Genomic DNA, 23,248 nt, shown 5'->3' on the forward strand with positions numbered 1-23,248 from the left:
AGTAACTAAGTGATGTGGATTTTCATATTTAGGAATGAACAAAGAATATCCTAGAAATCACCACATTGAATTAGACAAAAAGTGACTAATTTTATCAAGGGTAACAGTCACAGACATCAATTTACTGACAAGAGTTATGATTATATTATTCAACTTTAAAATATAACCCACTTACTTCATTGAAGAGCTCTAACAAATATTTACAGTATTTCATTTGTGCATTTATTTGTGGTTTATTTTTGTTAATAACATTTTCATACACCAGTATGCTTAAAAAATGGGATATTTTTCTTCACATTTACTTGAATGGCTACGGCTGAAATTCTATAAACCCTAAATACATATTTAGGGTGAACCACATGGAACTGCATAAATATGACTGTTTTGAAATAAAAACTACAATTTCAAATGTTTTCACTGATACCTGTAGCTACAAACTTAAAGGGTTGCTTCTAGTCTTAGGAGTATTGTTTTGAATTCATGAAATTTAAAGCGATCCATGTTTTCAGCTTCAATAATTGAGTCAAATATGATCTATATACTCTAAGGTTATTAGTTTCCTATGCTTGATTGAGAGTTCGAGCAAGTTGCAACCACTACTTTGCTTCTGTGTCTAGTTTTCTTAATTGAAAACTCAGATCTCAGGCTGTCTTGTGAACTGACGACCCTGTGATAGTCATAGTACTCTTGGCAGGAAAAAAAAAAAAAAAATCATGGCTTCTTTTAACTTATTTCTGGAGCAACAACTACTATGATGAGGACTTTTATATACTTAGTTGTTATGCAGAAATCATTTGCCAAGAATCAAGGATGTTTATCCTCGCAGTTCACTTTGCTGATACAACGTTACTGCCAATTAGTCACTGCTGATTTAAATCACCTTTGAATTAGCCAACAAGAGTTGGGGGGTTCTGTGTACTTGCTCTTACAAATGCCCTGGCACAGCCTGCAACGGCGCAATGTAGTTCACAGTTTATTCTTGTGTGGAAGTGCTTCTTTCTTTCTGAACTCTCATGTTATGGGCTAAGGAAAATGAGTGTAGTTTTCATTTCACAGCTTATATCTAAGTACTTCTCATCCGGGAGAGCTTCAGAATTTTGCTGTAAGCTAAATGCATGTTTCTCTAAATGGTAGCTTTGACCTATGAAACATGAAATGGTTCTTTTAATAGAAAAATTCCTAAGTAGCTAGGAGTTATATAGTTCACTAAATAATTCTTAAACCAAAAATATAATAATTTATACACTATTTTATATATGTTATATATACATTTTTAAATGTAAATTTATTTATTTATTTTTGGCTGCGTTGGGTCTTTGTTGCTGCACGCGGACTTTCTCTAGTTGTGGTGAGCGTGCGCGGGCTTCTCATTGCGGAGCACGGGCTCTAGAGTGCAGGCTCAGTAGTTGTGGTGCACGGGCTTAGCTGCTCCACGGCATGTGGGATCTTCATGGACCAGGGATCGAACCCGTGTGCCCTGCACGGGCAGGCGGATTCTTAACCACTGCACCACCAGGGAAGCCCTATATATGTTATATATTTTAATATATGATTTTATATTATGCTTACCATAGTGATTCAAATATTTTCTATAGTAATTATACCTCTTTTACATTTGAAAGATAATGTACTATATATTACTGTATTACAACTATTATATGAAAAAACCTTTAACATAAAATATGTTAAAGTTAAATTCTTAAACCAATGTAAGAATTTTTAAAAACTGAATATTTAGTGTATTCTTAAGTACTTACTTCAATAAATATGTATTGATGTACAAAGATAGCCTGTTAGGTATTATAGCATATGTAAATACAAGAACAAATATATCCCTTAACTCCAAGTTCTTAAAATATACTTCAAAATGCAGAAAAATGCACATATACCCCTAATAACAGAAACAGAATGGTAAGTGCTAGCACAGAAACACAAGTCTATCTGAACACAGGAGAGAGAAAGAACAATTTCTATACGGGAGGGATCTGTCACTGAAGACTTCTTTTTGCAGACTGCCTATGGGAAAAAAGGGAAGCGAGCACTATATTATATTTATTGTGAATTACTAAATATGTTTTGTATCTGGCCATCCTCAGAACACAATTGTATGGTGATTAGAAAACATCTTATTCCACACAGTTGCAAGATGTTAATTTCAGGGTATACATGAGACTTCTACTATATAATAAACACAAAACCACGGACAGTAATCACTTTTAAATGAAACTACTACCTTATAATCAAGCAAAAAGTCATCATTAAGAAGCATCAGTCTTCTAAAGTGATATGTCTCAACAATAAATGGCCCTGGAAATTTTATCATTTAAAAATAAAACCTATGGACACCTTTATTTTGGTATTCAAGAGAGTGTGCGTTTATGTGTTGAGAAAGATAGAGTTTCTATCTTTAAATTTTTACAAATGATGTTGAGGAAAACAATGACAGTTCTCAAAATGATCAATTTTTCATGGTTTTAACAGAAAAAGCATATGTCAAACAAACAGAAAGTGGAAACACTGTAATTCAGTACTTTGAAATCTATAACACAAAATATATGTCAACAAGGTACATTGTAAATATTGATTTTTAAAATTATCCTCTAAAATACTTTTAAAGTTGTCATTAAAAGGAAAGTGAAATTTCTATCCTTAGTCTTTAGCTGAAGTACGTAAAAGCAGTATTTAATATATGTTCAGTGCGATGTCTCCATATATTTTTCAGCACTAAGTTGTAAATCAGAAATGTACATCTCAGAGTTCTGTGAATCTCTACTGATTTGAGACAATGAATCCTTTGCTTAATATCCTCAATTATATTACTTCTCCTAACATTATTTATGGGTTTCCGGCTTTCATATGGAAATGTGTCAGAAAGTAAACACAGGTCAAATACATTAGAATTCTCACTCAAATGAGTTCATAATTCCAATAGAGAGAGTTTTTATCAGCAGCTAGAGAAATTGCTAAGAAAAAAAAAAGACAAAGGAGCAGTTCAAAGCAGGTGGGTTTGCCACTAAACAGATGGGCTTTGGAAAGAGAGAAGAAAAAAGAAAAAAAAATGACTTCAGACGGAGCGAAAAGAGTAAATATTAATCAGAATGTTATTCCAGCATATAGGGTAGTGTGAAATGAGGTGTGAAGTCTGGAGTGGGTGAAGAAGACAAATATATAACATGCAGGCATACTTACACTAAGAAGTTATGATATTTGGATTTCTCACTTCTTTGCCATTGAAAGATCTCAAAATCCTTGAGATCATGCCCTAAGGATTGGTTACATTTGCCCAAGGAATGGTTACATTTGCATTATTTCTTAATTTATAGAAAAACTTAAGAAAATATTCCGTTTAAAGATACTTCACCTCTCTTGAAAATCTACCTCACAAGAATATGAGCTATATGAATAATGACAATTAATTAAAATAATTTTTCGTGATATTTTGGCTTTATTGTTCATGTTTTACATGTATGCTTGTTTTCTTTTGAGTTATAAACTCAAATGCCATTATAGGTTAAGCAGTTTTCAGCTATAGATAAAAAGACCTGTGTAAAGCAATAGCTGTGGTGAAGTTTGGAAACTAAAGACAATGGAGCACTTAAAAAAAAAAAAAACAATCTGCTAGCCCAACAAAAACAAAAACAGGCAGCCCAGGAGGCCTGAAACATTCTAGAATGACATGGGTTAAACATATGCTTAATCTGGACAATTAATAATCATCCATTTAACTCTAATCAATCTCTCTTTACTTTATTAGAAGTCATGGCCCAAACTTCAGTCACCCTGTGTCACTAAAACAAACTCTTACCTTTTCTTCCCTTCTTTGCCCTTATCCATCAAAACCAGAAAGGGGTATGAATTCCAATGATCAGGAATTGGCTCTCGAACTCGTTAGCTGACATCTAGAGAAGGAAATGACATGATAACCAAGGTTCGTGTCATTACAAATTCATGGTCCAGTACAACGTGGTAATCCAATTAGGTTTACCTATATATGGTTCAATAGTCAAATTCCAGTGCCATTCTCCAAAACAGTGATTCAAATCAAATCTACATTTTTTAAAACTGTTTGTCTCCAATGACACTGTCATTCCTACTGTATCAAAGATAAGTCTTGCTAACTGGATTCTGAATGCATCCCAGTGTGCATCACTTGGAGTCTTATCTATGTTTATTCTGTATCTTACATCAATTTTTAACCTTTCTGTCCTGCTGGTTACTTTCCATTACTATGCAAGTATTAAGTGATCATGAGAAGTCAAACAAGGGAAGGAATAAGAAATACAAACTACTATGTTAGCTACATGTAGGCCATTGATAATCCTTGTGAGAATAGTTTCAGTCAACTATTAGGGCATGGGGAACGCATCAGCAGATGCTCCCTTTCCATCCTTCTTCCATATTACCATAAGAGTAATTCCTCAACAATATAATTCTGATAACTTCAGTCCTCTACTTAATACTTTAATGGCTTCCAATTTCTCTCAAGATAAAATATACTTAGCTTAGAAAGCTAAGCATAATACATTCCTTCAAATATGATAGATTTTTTTCTTGACTCTGACCCCTCATTCATACTATTCCTTTTGATTGGAATAGTCTTAAGTTCTTCATTTGCTCCATCAAAAGTCTGATTAAAACACCATATTCTTAAGAGATGTTATTGCTGTCTTGTTTGTGTGTATGTGGGGGTTTGTGTGTATGTTTTAATCTCTAAACTAGATTAGATCCTCATGATGTCTGTACCCATTGGTGCCAAAATTTTATTCTAATACTGATGTCAATTAGTTTATATGAAGTGCTTATATATCTATTTAACTCCCATGAAGGTAGAAATTTTGTTACTTGCAAATGAACCATCAGGAAGTGCAGAATAATTAGAACATATAAATGAACTGAACACATGAATGAATGAATGAATAGAAGGCTGGATGTATAGATTTGTAAATGAATGAATGTTGCTGTTTTGTGAAAAAAATCTGAGGTCACAGAGTTAAATAAAAATTCTGTGTTAAAGACTGAGTTACTCTTTAAATCAAGGCTTGGATAATAATCATGCGCATTTATAAGAGGTCCATAAGAGACTAGTAAATTAAAATTTTTTGGTGAAATTTATGAAGTTATTACATGATTCCTGAAAAAGAACTGTTGTATTTAATTCTTACAATGCAGTGGAAATGATAAAGGCTTGGGAAAGATAATCCCTATTTATCCACATAAACAGAAAGTTGGTTAGGTACTTTTAATTCTCTAAACCTAGTTCTATCAGTAAAGCAGGTGATATTAATACCTATTTAAAGGCATAGTGAGAATTACAAAAATTCAAAAATTGACATGTGCCTGTCACATAGTAGGCATTTAATAAATAATACTTTGAGTTATGTTTCTTATGTTATGGACCTCTTTCATGTTGCTTTTGTTCCTAATAATCTTCTGGCTATTTTGGGGTCCAGGCCTACCCATTCTCTCACTGATAACCATATAAAATGATGTGTAAATACTCAGTTCCTATTACCATGAGAGACTAAAAATAGGAAAAGAATACTTTTTGATATAGTTCATTCATTTAACAAATATTCACTTGAAAACATAATAAATGCCAGGATCTATCTAGGTCCCTAGGTAACTGACAATTATTAAGTGTTATGAATAAAAATAAAGCAGAAATGGAGAACTGGTATTGCTATGTGGAGTTATGGTTTGGGTTGCACTTTTTTTTTTTTTTTTTCCGTACGCGGGCCTCTCACTGTTGTGGCCTCTCCCTTTGCGGAGCACAGGCTCCGGACGCGCAGGCTCAGCGGCCATGGCTCACGGGCCCAGCCGCTCCGTGGCATGTGGGATCCTCCCGGACCAGGGCACGAACCCGTGTCCCCTGCATCGGCAGGCGGACTCTCAACCACTGTGCCACCAGGGAAGCCCTGGGTTGCACTTTTAACAGAACTGTCAGGGAAACCCTTTCTGAAAATGGGGCACTTTACCAAAGACCTAAATATATCTGAAAGAAGAAGAAATAGCAAGTTCAAGGCCCTGAGACAGAAGAGTGCCTGGCATATTTAAGGAATACTAAGGTTGGAACAGAATAAGTAGAGGATTAGTGGCCAGAATAAAGGTTAAAAATAATAACATGAGAGGACTAGTAATACAGTGTTTTCTTCTACTCAGTGTAAGAAGGGAAAACCATTGAAGAGTATACGAAGGATATGACAGCAAGATTTGAGAACAAAAGGGAAATATACTGTGTAGAGAATAGACTGTAGTAATCAGTAAGACTAGTAAAGAGGCTATCACAATAATCCAAAAGAAAAGATGATAATGGCTTGAACTGGGGCAGTAGGTATGGAGACAGTGAGGCATGAACAGAGTCTAAAGGTGGCATCAATAGGATTCACTGGTAGATGACACAGGGGATATTAAAGGGAGAAGTCAGTAATGACTTCAAGATTTTTACCCTGTGCAACTGCCAGTTTCTGCAAAGTGGAAGGCTGTTCCAGGAGCAGGTGGGGGTATGGTGTGGCAGACACAGATGTGTTCTCAGGACGCTCTCAAGAAAGAAAGTCAGCCCAGCCTAGATGAATATGGCTAGTTGACGGCTGTCAATTGATGGTTCCTTCAGGGTTTGTCCAGCTGTCAAGCCAAGATCATGCTTTCTCAGGGTGACTGTAGCGGAATAGCTAAGGAAGGTGATGGTGCCAATGAGACCATTTTTCTTAAAGCAGCTCCCAGAGAAGGACTAAGAAAGACATTCAGGGAAGTAGCCATTTCCATCCAACGTGAGACACTTCTAAAAAGGGCAATCTTTACTTCAAAGCTTCTCATTGAGCTGTAGAAACTGTCAGGTCCACATCCTGATCTAATTGCTCCCCCAAATGGATCATGTTTGCTCTCTTTAACTTTCACAGGTGCTACTCCTGACAAGTCTTCTGCATTCTGAGCTCAGTTTCTGCAGTAAGACTCCTCAGATTTTAAGGAAATAACCTGTCAGAGGAATTTAATTTCATTAATCCTTCTAAGAAATAGAATCCTCCCACTTAGACCAGATCTCTACAGAGGACAAAGTACAACATTCTGGCACGTGCATCAAGTGTAACAGCATAAGTGAAGACTCACCTTCCCTTTGGGCATAAGCATCGGCTTATATGGCCTGAGTACGTTAGTGTCCAAAACTATACATACGAACCTTCCTCAGGCAAAAAAGATAGCATCTCATGAAGTCTAATTACTTATCTCAGTGCCACAATCTGATGATATATAGAACAAATTCCTACTCTTTCAAATGAATGTTCTTAAAATGACTGAAATCAGCTATCACAGTTTCCTATATCTTCCCTCATTTTAAGCAAAGTATTGTGAATTTTTTTCTAACTTTCCTTGCATTTGTCATTTCCTCTGTTGCTAGCACTATAGTCTGACAAATCAAAACTTGTGACATTTCTCAGAATAGACCACCTACAAATTATCAGTTATCAGCATTATCAATATTAAGTGAATGATATTACCGTTCTCTTTGATCTGGGGAAGAAAATATACTCTACTGGAAACCATAATTCAATCAATTAAAATAATTCACATATATACACTGCATAATAAGATTATACTTAAGTAGAAAGTAGAAAATAATAGTGTTAGCATTTACTTAAAATTTCTATTGTTGTAACTTTAAATATGGCAAATTTGGGTTCCTTATTTTGAAAAAGTGGGGTAACAGATGTAAGCATTTTGTAAATTATATAAATACACAGCTATGTACATAGATAACTACATAGTTATGATGTGTTGGTTGGTTTGACAGTTTGTATATCAAGCTGGTTAGCTCATCTATCATAATAGTCACATATTAACCAACATGTTTGATGTCTGATTCAATCAGCAGTTATCTATAAAGTTTAACAGGCACAAATCACCTAGCTCATTTGCAAGTTAATTGATTGCTTGAAGATAAACTTGTAAACAGTCAATCTAACTGATCTTAGAGAACTAGCCTAAAGTATTTTCAAAAGGTAGTGTACTTAGCGTGCACTTGTCCATTTATTCATTTTGCAAACTACTGATCAGTATTTATTGTATTTCAAAGGAAATGTGCTAAGTCTACTCCAATACTGTAGCACTCTAGTAAAATATGCACCAACGTTATTGTTTGAAACATTCACTCTCATTACTAAAAAACTATGTAAATGATAAAACTACATATATGCATATCAAGATATTTTAAATTCAAAGATAAAGTTCTGCTGTTTTATGTTGGTATAAAATCATTATTGTTTTTTCTTTAAATGTAATTTATATAAAGAGCTAAAACCATCTTATTTCAATTTCTCTTCAAATTTGACAAGGTATATAATGGAATGTCATTAATATTAATGAAAACCTGAATTTATTTATAAATATTTGATTAATTTGTTAATAAATTCATTACTATACAATAATTATATATATTATATATACATATATATTATATGTAAATAATTATGGAAACACGTTTATATATTATGGAATTTTTTTTTCCAGAATTGGACCACTTGATAAGGCATTCATGATAACACGGATATAAACAACCGGATTAAATCATTCATCCATCCATTCATCATCCATTCTATACATAGTGTTTTGTTTCCCACTCTGTGTCGTTAGCCCAGTTTCTCTGAATGTGAAAGGTGCTTAATACTTATTTGGCTCTCATTTCGGAAGATCTTTCCCTTGCAAGAGCCAGAAACATTTATTATATTACGTATAGACAAAAAGTACTATTTAATCATGGCTGGTTAAACTGTTCCTTTGAACAAATCATCCAGTAACCTCAGTTTTACATTCACTGTATATTTATCTTAGCTGGGCAATGAAATCTGACCCTATATTGTAGAAAGAAGAGATGAACTTTGAGGGATGGCTAGTTTTCATTTTGTTTTGTTTTGTTTGGACTTGGTTTGGTCCTAAAAGCATAGCATATGTAACAAGAGAGCCTGCTCATCGTGGTCCCTTTTTGGTTTGTTACTTCTCTATATAGTGTGTATTGAAAGCTGGCTATTGAAATCAGAATGTGATGTGCAACTGGACTCACATTCTGACTCATTCTTCCAGAATAGACTGTATTCCTCTGAACTGACATAGAATTGATACATTCTAGTAAGATTCCATCACTAAGAATAGCTCAACATGAGAAGGCAAATTCCATAGAACTCTATGGATTCCCTGTAGCTCTAACATTTGAGTGGACATCCATTTTCTCAGAAATTTCTGGAGTTCTCAGAAGACAGCAGAGCTTCTTCTTAATGATTCTTAAAACTATCCATCTGTATTACCTATAGAGCTGGAAGTTTGAAATTTTTAGAAAAAAAAAATTAGAGAAAACATTTGTCTCTCTTCCCTTAGCATCTTCTATAATTTCCTGTATACCAATAATCTAATTTTATGTAAAGTATCAGCCAAGTCTCAAGCCAAATGGAAACATAAAAATAGTAGCTCCCAAATCAGAACACATTTACAAACCTCCCTGGCCAAAGAGCTACACATTTTGAATACATTTTCATTAAGGAAAGCTACCATATGCATAAGGCTTGAATATTTGTACCTTTTCAGTTTTGCTCATTACTAATTTTAATGGGACTTTGTGTAATGAGAATAATGCCAAGGTATAAACAATATATTTCTGTAATGAAAATGGAGATAATGATTATGGCTTCTGATGCATGTAATGTGATAAAGGCAATAATAAGTAATTTTGGAGGCAATTACTTTACATAATATTTTTATTATGCATTATTTTCATTTAGCAGATTTTGTTGAAATAAACAAGTGCATCAGCAGTTTCAATGCTATTGTGTAAATAATATGCAGCACAATATGGTGTAAAATTTGAAAAAGAATAATAAGACTACTGCTAAATGTTTTATTGCAATCTTAATATTCCCTAAACTGTTCAGAAACCTAAGAGCAGAGTTGCATTATATGATGACCAATATAAAAAATTAATCCTTTTTAGAGTTTATATAATGGTTCCTTATTTAAAGAAAGATTAAAACCACCTTCATTGTCAGTCCTTTGGATTAACTTATAATGCTATAAGGGCCAGGATGAACTGTTATGTAAATAACAGTATTGAAAGTATTATAATGAAACAATAGGGAAGAAAAAAAATTTAGTCTTCCACAAAAATAACACAGACTGGCTCTAAAACCTGAACATCCATCAGAATCAGACAGAAATCATGTCAAATATTGATTCCTGCATGGCCAATCCAGATATTCTTATACGTTTGGCCTTGGAACTAGCCTAGAACTTGTATTTTTAAGAAGGTGATCTATGATTTTGCTTATGAAACTCTGTCTCTGCGCAGAGCAAAACTAAGTTACAATAGTTAAAAGAATGCCTTGTCTATAGCAGGATAGGTGACTATACTGAGGAAACAGGAATACCTTATTAGAAACAAAAGTTAATTTATTTTTTGTTTACAATATATATGTATTTTGCAGATAATTTGACCCTTTCATACTTAATCTATTAAAAGCAGCTCAAATTCACATATTCACGCCCAAATATATCTTCAGACACATCTTGTTTAGACTTCTTAGTTTTTATAAGAGGTTGCCAACCTTACCTTATAATTTTATATATGTTTTATATATGTTTAATATATTATACAAATGATAGTAATGCATATACTATTATATGCATATACTAATATTATATACATTATATTAATGCATATAAATTTAAGAGTAATAATGTGCCAACAATTTACATAAAGACACAGAATGTTATCTGAACTTTTGAAGAACCAAAATCCCTCCTGGATTCAATCCTACTCCCTTCGTCCCAGAGGTAATTATTATGTTGACTTTGGTTTTGTTATTACTTTGCTTTTATTTTTTGGTGACAGATGGATGATCCTCAAAATATTTAAAATCAAATACTAAACAACCAGAATGGATGTTGCTGGGTAGCTCTGGAGTAGGGTCCTGGAGACCCCATTTGGGCCAGGCATGCGTGCATTCAGATATTACTGGGACTGAAGCTCCTACAATATGGAATGCAGCAGGGGAGGAGGCGAGAGGAGGGGAGAATCTCTTTCAATGTACAAAGTAGAAACTAGGGAGGCGCCCCTGCAAGTAAAAGACCATGAAACAAAACAGTGAAGGCATCCAGAAATTCCTAGGCTAGGGGACAGAGCATTCTGGGCAACTGGCATGGTTTGGGCAGGGAATACCTGCAGTGAACAGGACAATGGCTGTTTATCAAACAGTATAGAAGTATAGTATGGCCTGACTTACAATGGTTTGACTTACAATTTTTTGTCTTTACAATGGTGCAAAAGCAATACACATTCAGTAGAAATCATACTTTGAATTTTTATCTTTTCTCAGGCTAGCATGGGATATTCTCGTGGTGCTGGGTCACAGCAGTGAGCTGCAGCTCTCAGTTAGCCACAGGATCAGGAGGGTAAATAACTAATAACTATAGTTGTAATCAAATATATATATCAAAATGTGGCCACATATATTTCATTTTTAATATTAAGCTTTATTTTTATTCATAAAATAAATAATTTTACTAAAATACTTGATGTAGCAATATTATCTATTAATTCTCTGTTCCATTTCCTCTTTTTCCTTTTTTTCAAAATTCTTTTTCCTATTTAAAGGAGAGAGATGTTACTTCTGATTGACAGCTGATTGAACAGTCAATCCTAGGGTTATTTCCTGAAGGGCATCTCTCTCTCTGTTACTCTCAAAATTTGGTCATTTGATTCCAGTTTGGAGGATATTCCTTTGATCTCACTGCTACTTTTGAATTCTAATAATCAAAAGAACATTCTTTTGTTTGACCTTCTTTAGCACATCTTCATAGTAATTCACATGACCAATTTTTCTATAGATCGTTTTTCACTTCTCCTCAATAACAGGGAAAGGACTGGGTATTCTGTAGCATCAGTTCTTATAAGAAATGTATCAAGTACATTGAAGCTAAGTGATACTTGAGATTAGTTTGAAATTAAGTAAAATATATGTGGCTGTTGACTCACTCAATTATGGCAACAGTCAATAAGAGTGACACAGAGAATGTCATTTGTAAATTATAACTGATATGAAGACAATTGGACAGCTGGATTCAATATTGGATACAGTTTGCAAAACACTTATTTCTATATTAAATTGTGAGAGTGATAACAGAATTTGGAAATACTTTCTCTCTCCACAATGACATAGTGAACAATGTGTACAATGATTACAGTTCTTTCTCTAGAAATTATTTAATTTATTTTTAATTTGCTGTTTCTGACTTTCTCTAAATAAATTCCCCAAAAGGCAGTTCTTGCATAGATGATTCAAGTCTATTGGATGCTATCTACAGATTGCACATAAAAAGAAACACTGAGAGAAGAGTTTATGGTCAACAAATAAGCACCTTATTATATCTCTAGATTGGCTTTGTAGACTTGACCAAGCTGATGTGCACATAATTCAGTGTACAGGATCCAAAAAAGTATTAACACATTAGTCACATGAATTACTCAAAATAATATATATCACTTGGGATTACAGATTAGATTTCGCAATTCATCTTGAAAAATGAAAATCCTGCCAAAATATCTCTATACATTTCACAACCATACTTCTTCCCAATGACACTAAAAAACATATTTGTTACTGAAATATAAGTATTATGTACTTCATCAAAGTAATAAAAATACTGGAATATCCATCTATTTTAAGGAAAGGTTTTTTTAAAACTGACTCAGACTTTGAATATATACTTTTAATCAAAATATTTTTAAAATTCTACTAAATATTCATATAGGAAAGTGAATTAGACTTTTTCACAAATAATCATTTCTGTGAATTATGAATAGATCAATAAGCTCAAATCAAAGATGCTTTTCAAGTAGGCAAACTCATACACTGTCAACCACACATTTTATATAATATTGACAGCATATCATGGTTTGATCACATTTGAAGATCTGTTTTCCCCCCTTTATTTATGGTTTACTTGCACAAGGCATAAGAGACCTTATACAATAAATTTATAAAGTCAAGAATTTCTTGCATAATTATTTGAACAGTGCTTTTAAAATAAGTGACAACGTTTGAAAAATTTCAGAGATATATTATTTTCATCTCAATATATCATAACTTCAAATTACATTATTGGTGTGTTTCTTATATGGTAAATTTCTCAAGTTCCTAATATATTTTGTTTTGTCATTGATTATTTAATCCAAGTACCATCATGCTTACTGATCTGTGGAGACTGCATTTCTTAACTGACCTGTGACTCATCTACAAATATACAGACAAGTTGATATATCATTACAATATAAAAATAGCTACTGTGTCAATGATTCAATACAACCTTTTGAAGTAAGGAACAGACTAACAATGCTTCTGTCTAAACCCCCATAGTGGCTACATTTTCTTCGAAAACAAACTTCACATTTTATCATAAGCAGTGTATCATATGAAGTTAGTAGTATAATATTTATGCTTTTCTGGGGTCACTTAGTTTTATTTCAAAGGGCATCCACTGAACCATTAGTATTTGTTAAATGACGTAAAATGAGATCATTTTCTATGCTAATTAGTTTATAGATTTCCTTCACACACACACACACACACACACACACACACACACGCTAAACAGTTACAGCTAGCCTACAATAAGTTTAATTTGACCTACCATTTCTAACTGATTTGGAGCTTAATATGAACCTTTATGCCTCCAATTAAAACACTAGGGAAAACACCACAAGTGCATTCAAGCTTTTTTAGTCAATCTGTCATCGTAGTAAGCATGGCTGTCTGTTCTGTTATTTTCCAGTGCCAGTGTGATATTCACACACCATCTGCCAACTTCCACTTATTGCTATCCAGGTTCCATTGATGGTTATTCATTTCTCATTTTGGTTATCATAAGTCAGCATGTTTGTGAAAATTTGGTACTGCCTGCTGAACTAATACATGTACAACTGCTATTGAATTTAGGCTTTGGGACTTATCGCTGCTCTGATAATTTCCTGTAATTCATCTTCCACAAAATTCATGGACTAACATATTGTACTGAAACCATGCAGTAAAATAAGGCATTCATTTTTCAAAAGGAAAGAATATGAGGCATTAGTTTTTCATCACTATTGTTAAAAGTGCAATTTTACTTGCATACACTGGTCTCTTAAAGCTCTTTGAATACAATCTTTTGAGTGAGCATATTAATTAGCAATTTGCCTCATAAATATTCGTATAAAAATCAAGCATTTCTGAAGTGCAAAGTGAACAGTTAAACCCCTACCCAAAGCCCCGATTCTAAACATGGAGAGGAATAGCCACAGTTCTCCACTGCTACTGATAACTATAACTTCATATAATTATTGTGCACAATACCTCATGATCCTTTTTTCTCTCCTAAATTCAAACAGATACATCTAATATCAATTTTAAGTGTCTATCATTCCTGGTTCTTCTTATAAGCCTCCATATAACATACTTCAGCAAACTCTTTTCTCCCAAAACCCACAAAACCACTTAATTTCCCCTTTTAAACTCAGATTCTAAGGGTGATTTAGTTGTGCTTCTCAGATTATGGTGTCTATGCATTGCTTGTTTGATCAGTTTCTCCTTCATTTAAAGAATAATGCTACCTATCAGCAGGTGTGATTTTGCATAGTTTTATTGAATATAAGAAGAAGAGAGCTTGAGAGTTCTGGATGCTCCATTTAAGACCATCCTCCTGTTGCCTCCATGACTCCATGGGCAAAAGTAATTATTCCTTGGATGGCCACCCTGCCTTCCATGCCACCCTTATCTCACCACCACTGGTGTCTTATAACGATCAATACTAATCTCAATTGTCCTTTATTCCTCAGTTTGTCAGGACCCATGAGAAACCCAGAACTCCAGTTCATCCCTTTTCCCCCAGATTCTTATGCCTATACAAGTCTGTACATACCCCTTTGTGACCCCATCTTCCACTCTTCCCAAAAACTCTTGAAATATTTCCCCCATGTCCTCCTCACATGCTCCATGACCAATCGTCATGTTCTGTTTTAACTAAAATTCAGCTGTCTCTGGGGGACACTGCCTCTTTCACGGCCCTCTCAGGTGGTATCAGCTTTAGACTCTCAAATTGTGTTCCACTGTATTTAAATGTGGGGTTTTACCAGTCTCCTATTGCTGCTCTGACAAATTACCACAAACTTAGAAACTTAAAACAACACAAATTTATTGTCTTCTAGTTTGGGAGGTTAGAAGCCTAAAATGGGTTGGCAGAACTGAGTTCCTTCTTGAGCCTCAAGGAGAGAGTCTGTTCCTCTCTTTTTGCAGCTTCTAAAGGCTTCCCACATTCCTTGCCTCCCAGCCACATCATTCTGACTTCTGCTTCTGTCATCATATCTCCCTCACTGACTCTGACCCCCCTGTCTCCCTCTTATAAGGACCCTTGTGATTTGGCCCACTGTGATGATCCAGAATAGTTTAGCCAACTTAAGATCCTTAACTTAATTAAATCTGCAGTCACTTTGCCATGTGATAGAATATATTCAAAGATTCCAAGGATTAGGTCATGGACATATTTGGGTGGCCATTATTCTGTCTACCACAGGAGTATATGTCCTTTTTGCTTCTAATTGCAGCCTCTAGACAACTATGCCTCCATCATCTTGAAAACCAAGTTTGAATCTCATTATCATCAGAATACTCCACCCACTACTCCACCTATTTACATATGGACACTTGACATGCTCTAGTCACTTCCTTAAAGGTTTTAGACCCCATCTCACTGTCATAATTACTGTCATAATTCTGGACGATTAATACTTCAGAGGAGATGACCTTTCAAACATTTTGGCAGCTGAGATCCTTCACCTCCTCTCTTTGAACAATCCTGTCTTCTTTCTCATGTTAGTCATTCTCATCACGTCTCAGCCAAAGACATCTGTCATTACCAAAACCAGAATTGTTTCCAGTCTCAATATGAAACATCTCACTTTGAAACTTCTGGCACTTACCTATCAACCACACTTGCTCTAGTCACCATTAACTGAAAATTAATCAACCTTCACTGAAAGCTACAATCCACCAACCCTATTACTTTTCACTGTCTTCCATCCTTATGCTACCACTTTATCTTCAAGTAGCTCAAATATTGATGGATTGATGGTCTATAATCATGCCCTTGAAAGAAAAAAAAAAGGAAATGAAGGAAGGGAGGAAAAGAGAGACAGAGACAGAGACAGACAGAGAGAGAGAGGAAGGGAAGGGAAGGGGAGTGGAGGGGAAGGAAGGGGAGGGAAGGGAAAGGAGAGAGGAAGGAAGGGAGGGAGGGAGAAAGGGAGGGAGGGAAGGAGGAAGGAAGGAAGGAAGGGAGGGAGGAAGGGAGGAAGAGAGGGAGGAAGGAAGGAAGGAAGGCAGGCAATCCTCCACCTCTTAGCTTTTCACACATTAATTGACTCTCTTACTTAGATATGAGCATATATTTCAAATTAAATCCCTGCTAAAGGCACTTTTAAATATTTGATGCAACTGACTTTCTCATTTAACAAGTAAATGGAAGCCTAGTCTCACATGTGAAAATAACTTTTCACTATAACTTTTCAGACAAATGAGAAGGTTTGAAATAAGCACACTATCAATTTTTTTGAACATTAGAAAAGATAAAATTATAAACATTCAACTATATTTACTACTTCTTAAAAACACAAACTTCTAAATTTAAATCTCTTCAATAATTTCTTTGTTACAAATATAATTTACAGGGTACATTTAAAAATCCATAAATCCATTAAGCCAAGTTTGATAAATCAAGAGGTTGTTTCCCTCCTACCTAGAAATATGTTTTATTTAATAAAAGTATAACTTGTGATTCTTCAAGTATTTGTTTAAGAGATATTTTAAGTTATAGTGTTAATGAAAGTATAGAAGAATAAACATACTTTATAACAGAAACAATTATATATTCAAGTATATATATATTAAAAATTCAACACATTCTCAATAAACACTGCATTTTCCTACTTATTTTATCTGTAGAGCTTCCAAAAACTTAAAGCAGTCCCCCATGTAAAAAGAATCACATACTTTTTCATAATTGCAGAATCTCACAATATTTTCAATCCATAAGAATATGTTTTGAGGGCTTCCCTGGTGGCGCAGTGGTTGAGAGTCCGCCTGCCAATGCAGGGGACACGGGTTCGTGCCCCGGTCCGGGAAGATCCCACATGCCGCAGAGCGGCTGGGCCCGTGAGCCATGGCCGCTGAGCCTGTGCGTCCGGAGCCTGTGCTCCGCAACGGGAGAGGCCACAACAGTGAGAGGCCCGCGTACCGCAAAAAAAAAAAAAAAAAAAAAGAGTATGTTTTGAATAACTAAAAAATGCAAGTATTGTAAATGTTACTTTAAAGCAGTTTTTTCATAAGTTTCTGTTAATCTGAAAGTAAGTAGATTTTTCTCTATAAATTGAATATAATAATTAAAGCAAGATATTACACTGTGATCATCATCTACCATTACTCCTATTCTATAGATCCCCAGTAAATATGTATTTGATATGACTAATTCTCTACATCTTGACCTGGCTCTCCATGTGATGCAGCTTTATATTCTGTAACCATTCAGCTTCACGTTTCATGTTTTGCTATCTTAGCTGTTCTTTCTATTTTGAAGGCCATGCACTTCTAGCTATTTACTCTGCCCAAATCACTTTAGTGAAGTCACTGATCCCCTAGTGACTACACTTCTGTTGTCCCGCAGCTGAACAACTTCCAAAGGCAATAAAGTTATGCCACTTCTCTTCAAATACATTTTCTTCCCCTTCCTCCCCTTCTCCCTCTCCCTCTCCTTCTTCTAATTAAATATAATGTATCCTTGCTGCAGGGACTGCAGTGGAAAGGGAACATGGAAGAAAGGGTCTCTAACAAGAAACAGGAATGGGCCCTCTTCATTCCTGCATTAGTTATGAATGGGAGCTAACTGAAACAAAGCAACATCTGCCCCTGTTTATGGACAGAGGTTGCAGGTAGTTTACACAGTTCTAGGGATCTAACACAAAGGGCAAGTTAAAGGATCTAGGCAAGTGGATAATTAAACTATGATAAGATAATCCTAAGTATTGCTATATCATAAGGCAGAAAAGCAAGGTACTAATTTTCAGTTGCATTGTAGGAGTTAGGTGAATGTTGGTTGACTTTAGGAGAAACATTCTATGATACAGGATCTCTAATCTTGCCTCCACTTGGGGCACAAGTAGAGAGTATCCTGTGCTCCAAAGGAGAACTAAGGTAAGTGGGAAATTTTGGTCCCAACCAACGGAGTGGATTTAAGGCTTGTATTCAAAATACAAATAAAAAAATGAAATTTTATATTAGTATTGATTATTTTCAATAATTATTAAAAAGCCATATTCAATGTACTGCATATTTATATGCCACGTGAGAAAAAAATTTGTAGGTCATTTTGTTCAAATCCATTATAACATTATGTATGCCTAAATATGATTTTGAAATAACTATTAAGTATTTAATGACAATTATCAAATAATGAGATGAGTGTGTGTCAGTCACTTTCTTAGCAATTTCCTGAGTAGACTAGTCAGGGATCATCTCTAATTCTATTATCTCTAACATTTCAGAGCAAGGAAAAAAAACCTCAATGAATATTTTTTACAACTTCAAAAGCCTCAGCATGAAATTCTCTATTAATTAGCCTTCAGTGAGAATATCTCAACTGAGGGTTGGAGACTTCTGTTCCAAAATAGAATTATGATTTTTTTCTAATATTAACTGTTTCACTATTTTTAAAATTTTTTACTTTTTATTTTACACCATAATTAAGGTTACTTTCCATTTACAGTTACAACAAAATACTGGCTACATTACCTGTGTTATACAATATATCCTAGAGCCTATCTTACATCCAACAGTTTGTACCTCCCATTCCTCCACCCCTATATTGCTGTTTTACTATTTTTAAACACTGCCTGTGATATATTGGAATTGTATTATTGTTCTTGAGTAAAAATAGCGAATTTTTAAAAGTTTGTTTCACCTCAAGAAGAATATACTGAGTGCTTACAATGGACTCAACAACTTAAAGCAAGTTATAATCGCTTTACAATGTTGTGTTAGTTTCTGCTGTATAACAAAGAGAATCCGCTATATGTATACATATATCCCCATATCCCCTCCCTCTTGCATCTTAAAAAGCAATTTTAAAATAATAAATTATGCATTTCTTTCTATATCTTTGAAAATTGTTTTATTATTTTAATTCAAAGTGCATGCTTTTATCTTCATTTTATCATGTATATTATTAAGACGTTGTTAGTACTCATTACATGTGTAAACTGACCGTTTTCTTTACTTAGAATTTAAATGTATGCACATACTCTCTGTATTTTAGAGAAGACGATCTTTTGGGGGAATACATCAGTGAACAAAGCTCTTATAAGAAATAACATTAACTTTTACACACACACAAGTACATATACACAGTCTTTGAGATCCCTGAAACTATGATCTACGATTTATGAAGCATATATACCGACACATATAATAAGACAGATACGGTTTCTTAAATTCTCTTTAACTCTTAAAGCAGATATAAAAAAATCTCAAATTTTTGAAAGATAAATTCTCCATGTTTTGTAAAATAAATACTGTTTTACTTCTTTCCACCGTATCAGAAAAAAATGATTTTTTTAAGACAATTTAAGTTAGGTGACAAAACTTAAATAAAGTAATCAAGCTTACATATTTAAAATGAAAATAGGATTATCTACCACCACCACCAAAACAAAATCTTCAATTATGTTTTGCTTTTGATTTGACTTATGTCTTATGTCTACAGCTACCATACGATTCAGCAATCCCACTCCTGGGCATGTATCTGGAAAAGACGAAAACTCTAGTTCTAAAAGATACATGCACTACAATGTTCATAGCAAAACTATTTACAGGGCTTCTCTGGTGACGCAGTGATTGAGAGTCCGCCTGCCGATGCAGGGGACATGGGTTCGTGCCCCAGTCCGGGAAGATCCCACATGCCGTGGAGCGGCTGGGCCCGTGAGCCATGGCCGCTGAGCCTGTGCGTCCGGAGCCTGTGTTCCGCAACAGGAGAGGCCACAACAGTGAGAGGCCCGCGTACCACAAAAAGAAAAACACTATTTACAATAGCCAAAAACATGGAAACAACCCAAGTGCTCAGCAACAGATGATTGGTTTAAGATAGGTTTATAAATACTATGAAATATTACTCAACCTTAAAAAAGGAATGAAGTATTGCCATTTGCCGCAACATGGATGGACTGAGAATATCACACTAAGTGTAGTCAGTCAGGCAGAGAAAGACAAATATTATATGATATCACTTATATGGTTACCAAAGGAGAAAGGGAGTAGGGGAGGGATAAATTAGGAGTATGGAATTAATAGATACAAACTACTATACACAAAATAGATTAGCAACAAGGATTTACTGTATAGCACAGTTAACTATATTAAATATCTTGTAATAACCTATAATGGAAAATAATCTGAAAATATATACATATATCTGAAATCACTTTGCTGTATATCTGAAATTAATACTGTAAATCAACTATACTTCAATTTAAAAAAGAATGTTTCATTTCCTGTGCAAGTGTGTACTTGCCTTTTTTTTAATATTAAGTACCACTGTACACATAATTTTACAATATAAATTTTGGGAAATCTTTTCACATAGTAACATTCCATAGAGTAACATTTAAATGATTTGCTATAGGAACAAACTATTCTTAAGAGAAAAAGAAAACTACAATAAAATGGCTCTAGAAACAGCAATGTGAAACTCATTGTATGTAGAAAAATTGAAGAACGATAGATACATACAATTTTTATCTTTTCTCTCCATGTAATATTGATAAAAATTAATTAGCAATGATAACTCATAAGTCCTAAAACAAAGCAAACTCTTTTAAAGTTTTTCTTTGGATTTTCTCTTTGTGGTAATGGGAATAAAATTCACACAGCAGAAGGATAATGTACCCCATAATGTGACATGATGTACTGAGAATATGGTATTACATTTCTAATGATTACATTTCTAATGATATGCTTTCTAAAGCTGTCTTTATTACATGGTAGACAACCCTGCCCTTAGCGAATGGATCTGTTGAAGTGGCTAGGTCATTCTAATAGCCTTAAAATTTTAGATTTGTAGATTCTAGCACTTACACATCTCCTTTATCAAGGTGAGCAAATGAACAATGAAACCAAACTAAACAGCAAGAAAAGAAAAATCAAAATTTAAAATAGAACTAGTGATTTCTCAGTCTTTCTCTGTCTTTGTGTGTCTTTTTAATCTCCCAAGTACTCTTGCCATTAAGAAAAAGATTTTATTTACATATAAAATCTATATTGAGATACGATAATTTGGAATAGTATAAATTTACTTTTTAATATAATACAAAGACATTTTTGTGCTGAGCTATTGAGCTATTTTTGTATTGAGCTATTTTCTCTCACTGTCATACCTATCTTTCAGTACTCTGGTGGCACTGGGGCATTTGTTTTTCTTTGTTAGCTTCATTACTGCTACATTCAACTAATAGCAAACACTAGAGAGACTGAGTATCTAAATGAGTTTGAGTCGTCATTATATAACTAATTTGCTCCATATTCTTCTCAGCATCACCCTAGCAACAGTTCTCACCCCCGCCACGGATAGGTAGTTAAAATGGCTGCAGCTGTTTTCAATTTCCTGTTAGCACTGATCAGCTGTAGCCTCATCCTAAAAGGTCTGAGTCCAACCTCCACATAGGCCTTCTGAGCTCCTCAGACAATAACACTTCTTGGTCAGTGCCCTCTGCTCACTGAGCTGAGCCCTGTGTCTGTGGGAACACTTTTCCAAGATTCTAGGTTCTAATGACTCTAACCTCTTCCTTTTGTTCCTTCAGCCTTAGATGTGGTAGCTATTTTCTGCAGTTACTACTTTCGTTTTGCCACAAGTGTTTCAGTTTTCTCTTTTTAGTTAAATATTTTAAATCACCGTATTATTTTCTATCTGTTAAATATATCCAGTTTTTGATAACATTTATGGAGAACTGAAAGGAGAGTTCCTTCTAACCTTATTATAAGACAATGGCTGAACAAACTGAGAAATAATGACATTTTTGAACACCTGAGAGAACTGAAATTGTAGAGAGCAAACAGCAAGGTTGAAATCTGAAGAAAAACAGGTAGCTACAGTGAGAAACAGGATCAGAGCATTGGATGACCCAGGACAGATGTCACTGAACAAAAAGATTCAGGCAAAGATGATTTAAAAATTGCTCGACACTGAGTGATGTGAGAGTGAGGAGTTGCTGGGAGCTGTATTCAGAGGAGATTCACATTCACACCCTCTTATAGACTTTTCCTACAGGAAACTCTCAAGGTGCTCACAGGGATGGTCATGTAATCCTGGGGAAATTTTCCCCAGGATAATTAGTGCTTGCTTAAAAAGAGCAACTGCTACTGTACCAAATCCACCCAGAATCATGTTCCCTATTCTCAAAGGAAAATTTCACTGACACATTAAGAACCACAAGGAAGACTTTATTTAAGGTTATTGTAATAGGGGTCAAGAATTTTGCAACAGGAGAGAGAGACTGAACTCAATCCCAAAGGGTGCTGGGGGGAGGTGCAAGGAATTTAAACACTGGGATGAGGAAATGTTCTGGAGGATTTTGGGGTGATGCTGATAAATGTTGATTAGACCATCTGTGTTTGTTAACTGGTGTTTATCGAAGCTAGACTCCCACCCTCACACAGAAACTGAGAAATAGGGATACTATCCTTGTTAATGATTACATTTCAAAGAGATGTCTCCCAGGTTGTTGAAAAAGACTTTCCTGGTTGTAAAACTGGCAAGAGGATGAGAGAGGATTTACCTCTCAAAGAGGCAGAGAAATATTTTACAGTTGCAAGTTTTCAAATGTAAATGCTAAAGAAAAGGGTGGTCCAGGGTCTAACATCAGGAAGAAGCCTGTCTAATCTTTAAGGACACTGAGGGGAACTGTAGACTCTCTTGGTCACTATCTACTTCCACTGTGACACTATGAAAAAGCCTTAATCTGCAGGGGAATGGACAAGAAAATTATACTCAGGAGTACTGGAGGAAACTCACGACATCTGTGGGAGAGGAACAGGCAAAATAAAAGCTCTACCTACGGGGGAAGGGTAGGAATACATAACTACAGCTGACAGAGGAGCAGGAGTAATTTTGAAGGCCACATTATCAAGACACAGAT

The 23,248-nt window shown here is 34.7% G+C and overlaps 1 long non-coding RNA gene across 1 annotated transcript in view; it reads right to left on the reverse strand.

Annotated features, from left to right (window-relative positions):
- Positions 1–288: 288 nt before the first annotated feature.
- The window catches only part of LOC307197152, a 73,174-nt gene continuing 50,214 nt past the window's right edge, over positions 289–23,248 (reverse strand). The window contains exons 2-3 of the long non-coding RNA XR_013831334.1: positions 3,806–3,899; positions 289–1,523 (exon numbers count right to left, since the gene is read on the reverse strand). This is a non-coding gene — a long non-coding RNA (uncharacterized lncRNA). The remainder of the gene's footprint in view (positions 1,524–3,805; positions 3,900–23,248) is intronic.

This window comes from Stenella coeruleoalba (assembly GCF_951394435.1).
Source record: "Stenella coeruleoalba genome assembly, chromosome: 14".
Lineage (NCBI taxonomy): Eukaryota > Metazoa > Chordata > Mammalia > Artiodactyla > Delphinidae > Stenella > Stenella coeruleoalba.